This window comes from Dunckerocampus dactyliophorus, chromosome 11 (genome assembly GCF_027744805.1).
Source record: "Dunckerocampus dactyliophorus isolate RoL2022-P2 chromosome 11, RoL_Ddac_1.1, whole genome shotgun sequence".
Lineage (NCBI taxonomy): Eukaryota > Metazoa > Chordata > Actinopteri > Syngnathiformes > Syngnathidae > Dunckerocampus > Dunckerocampus dactyliophorus.
In genome coordinates this window covers 12,210,487-12,216,376 of record NC_072829.1, presented here as the reverse complement: position 1 = coordinate 12,216,376, position 5,890 = coordinate 12,210,487, and the positions used below count along the sequence as shown (strand labels likewise).

The window sequence follows — 5,890 nt, the reverse complement described above, 5'->3', positions numbered from 1 at the left end:
CTTCTTACAGCAGCAAGCAAGCAAGATACGCAAGTAAGGAGTACAGTGTAAAGAATGCATAGTGACTACAACATGGTTCAGGTGGTGCAGGTGTTGTAGAGCCTGACAGCGGTCGGTATGAAGGACCTGCGGAACCTCTCCTTCTTACACCGTGGGTGTAACAGTCTGCTGCTGAAGGAGCTGCCCAGAGCTGCTATGAGTTATTTATTAAATTTAATAGTGTTTCTCACCTTTCTTTATCAAAATTCTGTCACTTGCAACTTTCTTTGGCTCCATCATGACTTATTTTGCAGCCATGATCAATAAGAAAAGCAGAGGCTTGAGGTGAGAAACACTATTGAATTCAAGAAATAACTCTGTAAGACTAAGGCGGTGTCCGTGTTAATCTCGCTGCCACATGCTGTCTTTGTCAACAATCATATCCTCACTGAAGTAACCATAAATGTTCATTTATCCCTTTGATTGATCATTTATATGATTTTATAACTGTTTTGTGCATGGAAAACTATGATTGTAAAACCATAAAACTGTGCTTTGTGTTAACATTTTTGGCTTTCAGAAACTGATTCATTGGATTTACATTACTTCTTATGGGAAGATGGATTCAGTTAGATTACGTTTCGGTTAGAAGAAAAGAAGAAAAGAAAAAGAGTCGGGAAAATGTACAAGACAGCTTATTTGAGAGATGCACAAAACCACAAAAAACAATAGACAGAGCTGTGGATAAAGTCTACTTCGTAAATACACAGGACCTGATGGAAAATATCCTTTGTGCCAATAGATGGTAATCACATGAGGCGTGGATGTTGAGTGGCGTGGGAACTTGATCTAAGCCATGGGAAGGATGTAAATTTTAGGTCAACTGATAGACCCATGACAACAACAGAGAGCTCATTGACAACACCTGGCGTCCCAGGTGTGTGCCCCCCACTGCCAAAAATAGTGCGTTAACAGGGGTAACAAATTTATTTCATTAAGTACATTATTTTTCTTAGCACATTTAACGCATACGCATCATGGCAAACCACTGCTCTCTGTTATGACGACAGACAGCGGCACAGTGTAGCTCCCACAGAGTCTGTCCCTCCTTTATAAGTTTATTCTGACCTGAAAACCATCAACAGCAGTGCAATTCAAACACCATATATGTATTTCCAACACTAAACAAACTAAATATACATCAAGTCCATTTGTCATTGCATCGACACTTCCTCGTTGTCACAAGACAGACTGCGAGATGCATTCACGGACACTCCGAAAATCACATTAACGTCTTTATTGTGCGTGTATGTGTGGTCTAAATCGGGTCACCAACACGGTGCTCACTGGAGTAGTGATGGATAATGGAATGTGGAAGAAGTTGAAGGATTCCCAGACAAGGCTGTGGGGAACTAATCCAAAGGCATTAGCCAAGTCGAGGGAGGTTACATTACATGGAGGTCTCTTTTGTCCTTCTTGGCCGTTTGGATCTGGTGCCAGATCATACTGGTATGCTCCAGGCAACCAGAGAACCCTGGGATGCCGGCCTTCTGTATAGAAGTATCAATGTACTTGTTCCTCTCCAGGTAGATGAACAGTCTCTGTGTTATCACGCTGAAAAATATTTTCCCTTCATCGTTGAGAAGGCAGATTGGCCGGAATTGACTGATATCTGCTGCATCCTTCTCTTCTCTTTGGGAAAATAAATAAATAATAACTCTGGGTGTTCAAAAGAGTAAAAACTACAGCTACGGAGAAACACCACTTACGAGGGTCTGAGTACAGCAAGCAAACTGGGGAACATGGAGTAGTAGTGGTGGTGGTGGTGGTGGTGGTGGTGGTGGTGGTGGTGGTACGGAATACAGCTCAGATCAGTATGTAGACATCATGAGGAATAATCAGGCATCTTCCTGGTGTGGAGGCAAGGCTTATCAATCATGTTAATTGCAGATTGCGTCCACCTGCTTCCTTGCTCCACCCCAATCATCAGATTATGTTATCTGCAAACAGAGACAAGCATAAGAAATGCCAGACAGAAAAGAAGAAACTGACCAAAATAAGAGTTGCTGCGATGCAGACCAAGACAAACTTCTTTGATGTCTTCCTCAGTACCTGTTAGGAGGAACCACCGTCAAAAACACCACACCTGAAGGTACCATGTTGTGTCCGTATGCTTACAACACAAAGTATGTTCATCATTTTAATTGGACCTTGACTATGTGTATGTTTTAGTTATTGTTAATAGGATTCAATGGGACAACCCCTAGAAATAAACACCAAGAGATCATTAGCAATACCACAGCACAGCATATGTACTTACAAAAAACGCTGCTATTTTCCTCCTACAACGTAGCAAACAAAATTTCTTAGTAGAGAAACATGTCTCATCTCTTTCATCAGGTTGGCTCTAGAAGCGTGTTTCTTCACCTTACAAAAGAACTGTTTCAGGTTTACTAGACATGGACAGACTCAGACCAGTATGGCAAAGCTAAATATTACAACACTAATATTCATCAACATTATTGCACATTATTTCCATTTACGTGCACAAATCATTATGCTGGATGTGACATCCATGAGGCATTACATCTATCCTAAATGGTGTCACTTAAAAAAAAAAAGGCCATTTAAAAAAAAAAGGCCAAGACAATTTTGCCCTCATTTTGGCAACACTATTTTTCTTTCATGTGGACACTCTGACCTGGAAAATGTGCCAGTGAAACCTCAGCATATCAGGCTAATGGGAGTCTGCCCCGGAGCACCAGAGTGAGAATCTATCCATGCAGCTTACTTCAGCATCAAGTATGTTTTTACTTACACCCATGTATGTAACTTACTTACACCCATGTGAAAAATAGTGTGAGAGTCCAAAAACCAACCTCTCATTTGATATTCAGTCGGAATGTAGAACAGCTTTGCAGATGCCTGATATTTTTTGAACAAATGTTGTCATGAAATTCCTCTTTCTCCACTTAATATATTTTTTTATCAAAATTACATTATTGGTGTTCTCCCACACTGTTCAATGTATGTAGCCAAACCACCGATGAAAGAGTTCAATGTTTATAACAAGTGTCTCAATTGGCTGCCAATAATTACACCACATCAACCCCATTTACTTTGAATTAGATATCAGTGATGACCCAACGTCCTGAAGAAGAAAGCCAATCGTCAATCATGCACATAAATTATTAATATGGATGTCTGATAATATTGTTTCTGTCAAGGGAAATGTTGCTTCTGGCTTCAAAACAGATAAGAGACAAGACAACTTCTTTGAAAATAATGAGAGGTACAATTCAATAACACATGCATGCAAGAAGGCAAATCAATTCAACCTGCACAGACAGCTTTGAGAAAGAAATATCTAACTTCTACAGAGAGTGATGTTGCTGTACAAGATGTGAGGGGAGGCGTAGTCTAAAGTGAGATGCTAAAGCTACCTCTTACATGCACAGACAACAAAGGCTATTGAAATAATGAGTTAAGCATATGAAAGACATCTACACAAATATTAAAACATATAGAACATAAACCTAAACAGACCATCATATGTTTGCGAGCACTTGCGAGACATATCCAGGGGATCACTCAGCAGTGGCTTCACCTGTGTGTACTTTGAGCCTGGAGATGAGCCCACGGCAGCACGCTGGGAAGGGTAAGAATGCCTCAAAAAACACCAGAAAAAGTTGCTATATCTGTGGCTTGTTGTTGTTTTTTTTTGTTTTTGTTTTTTTTAAAGAGTCAAGAGAGGGGCCTGAATACTTGCTAATTATAGCAAAAATAAGTTGTCAAGGCAACACTGCACAACGGCAGAGTGACTAGGATGGGATATTTATCACACTGACATTGGTGTCCAAAACAACAAATTGATAAAATACCGTAAATCACGGTGTATAAACCGCACCTTTTTTCCACCGGTAAGAAGCAAAAAATCGGGGTGCGGTTTATACACGATGACAGGTCTGTGACCAGACTCGGACTGCAAAATAATATCAGACAACGCTTCTACAACGTGTAGCACTTACACCGATATACTAACAATACTACAGCACCAGATCTAGGTTCAGAAGGAGTGGAATGAGAATGTGTAAATATACCATAGGTTGAAGTTTGAGCCGGCAATTTACTAACAACAAATTTCTGGAAAAAAACATCCAATATAAACAGCATAAAGTGATCCAGGAAATTGAAAAGTAAATAAAAGAGAATATTTTTCCAATGTCTCTATTTTAACTTGAGTTATTTTCTCAATCAGACCAGTCTATGAGTACTTTTCCCTGGTTAGGTTAACAGGTAAGTAATTTCTAATAATATTAGTATTTTTGTTTAGGAAAGAACCAATTACAAGTATGATTCAACCCAAAATCGATTTCAAAACAAATCACACTTTCACCACAAAATTGCAAAGATCTTGAAGGATACACAGCGTGATAAACTTTTCAGGCTTTTTCTACTCAGTTCAGAAGTGCATTTGACTTCCAATCAAATGTTGAAGTGGAATCCAGATGAGGAAATCCAAAGCTTGGTTAAGATGAGGAAAATAAAAGAGTCAATGTTCCTACCGCACTTGCAGCAATGTTCACCAATAGGAAACGGGTCCACTTGTAATCACGACGAAGGTTCTAGAACTGTAGTCCATGGCTCTGGCTCGCCATCTTGTCTCCACTGTAGAGGTGTCTCCCACACTCTTACAGGTGTTTCAATCCAATGCAAAACGTACAAAACGGAAAAAACCTGACCTGCATGACAGGTCATGAAGATAATAAGTCACTACAGATACTGTCTTCACATTTACTTATATCAACACAGCTATGATATTCACCTCAGCCTAAAATGGCGGCTAACGTTTCCATCGCGTTGGCTACGGACGGTTTTAACTGGCAAAATCACGGCCATTCTCAAACATATAGCACAAATAAACATTTTCCCACCTAACACCACATATATATATTCACACATATACAGTATATTCACATATAACATTCTCAGAAGGGCAAAATATTAACTGCGTCACAACTATTGTGCTTTGTAGCTCTCTGCACACACACATTAGTCGTGCACTATAACTACACACAGTTCAAACTAAGTTCCAAAAAACAAAACTCACCAAAAGTCAATTCTTGCTCACTAAGATGTGCTTCTGGTGGCTCATCGACCAGGTAAGTATGTTTTTAGCGATCCTTAATCACTTTACATTTCACTTTTCCCCTGGGCAGTTGGCTCTGTGCTCTCCGCTCGTCGACTGCACTGCTAGCGCTAAGAAGCCTCGCTCCCTTAAAGGGGAAGTGCTCTGTTTTGTGTCCAGGGACTTTTACTATTCTTAAAGGAACATGAAAACATTTTCTCTTTTAAGGTGACTTTTTTAAATCAAGAATATGCACACATTTCAATATTTTAAGACATATTTATGAATTTTAAGGCTCATCTGTGTAATTCAAAAGGTCATTTTACTCATTTTAATAGTTTATTATTTATAAATCTTAATCACTTGTAATTACTGATCACATGGGTTAGACTTCTTGTTTTAAATGTGGGTTACAAACGCTTCAGCGGAAGATCACTCGTACTACAAGCCCGGTCACACCGCCTGAACTTTGCTGTAGCGTTCCTGAAGCGGTGAAAAAAATTAATCACCGCTCGTAACCCATTCACCACCGTTTAACAGAAGTTGGCCCCCGTTAAGGCAACGCCGTATCCGCTCGGCCACCGCTGATGGTCCCTTCCACAGCTCCGGAAGTTTTGAGCTGCACAAAATATTGCGAGCGGTGAGGAGCGGCCAATTTTCCGCCACAGCAAAGTTCATCACCACTCCAACAACGCCCAGTCAAAGTTTGCCGCCGCTAGACGCAAGTTCGTGGATGCTTGGGTCCGCTAGGCCAGAATTTGGCTATAAATATGGGGAGAAATT

The 5,890-nt window shown here is 40.2% G+C and overlaps 1 long non-coding RNA gene across 1 annotated transcript; it reads right to left on the bottom strand.

The window, feature by feature from the left end:
* Positions 1-464: 464 nt before the first annotated feature.
* Positions 465-5,223, bottom strand: LOC129189984 (uncharacterized). Its single transcript, XR_008572910.1, has 3 exons — positions 5,090-5,223; positions 1,749-4,721; positions 465-1,671 (listed from the first exon to the last, which is right to left on the bottom strand). It is a non-coding gene; the product is annotated as an uncharacterized LOC129189984 (long non-coding RNA).
* Between the last annotated feature and the right edge of the window lie 667 nt (positions 5,224-5,890).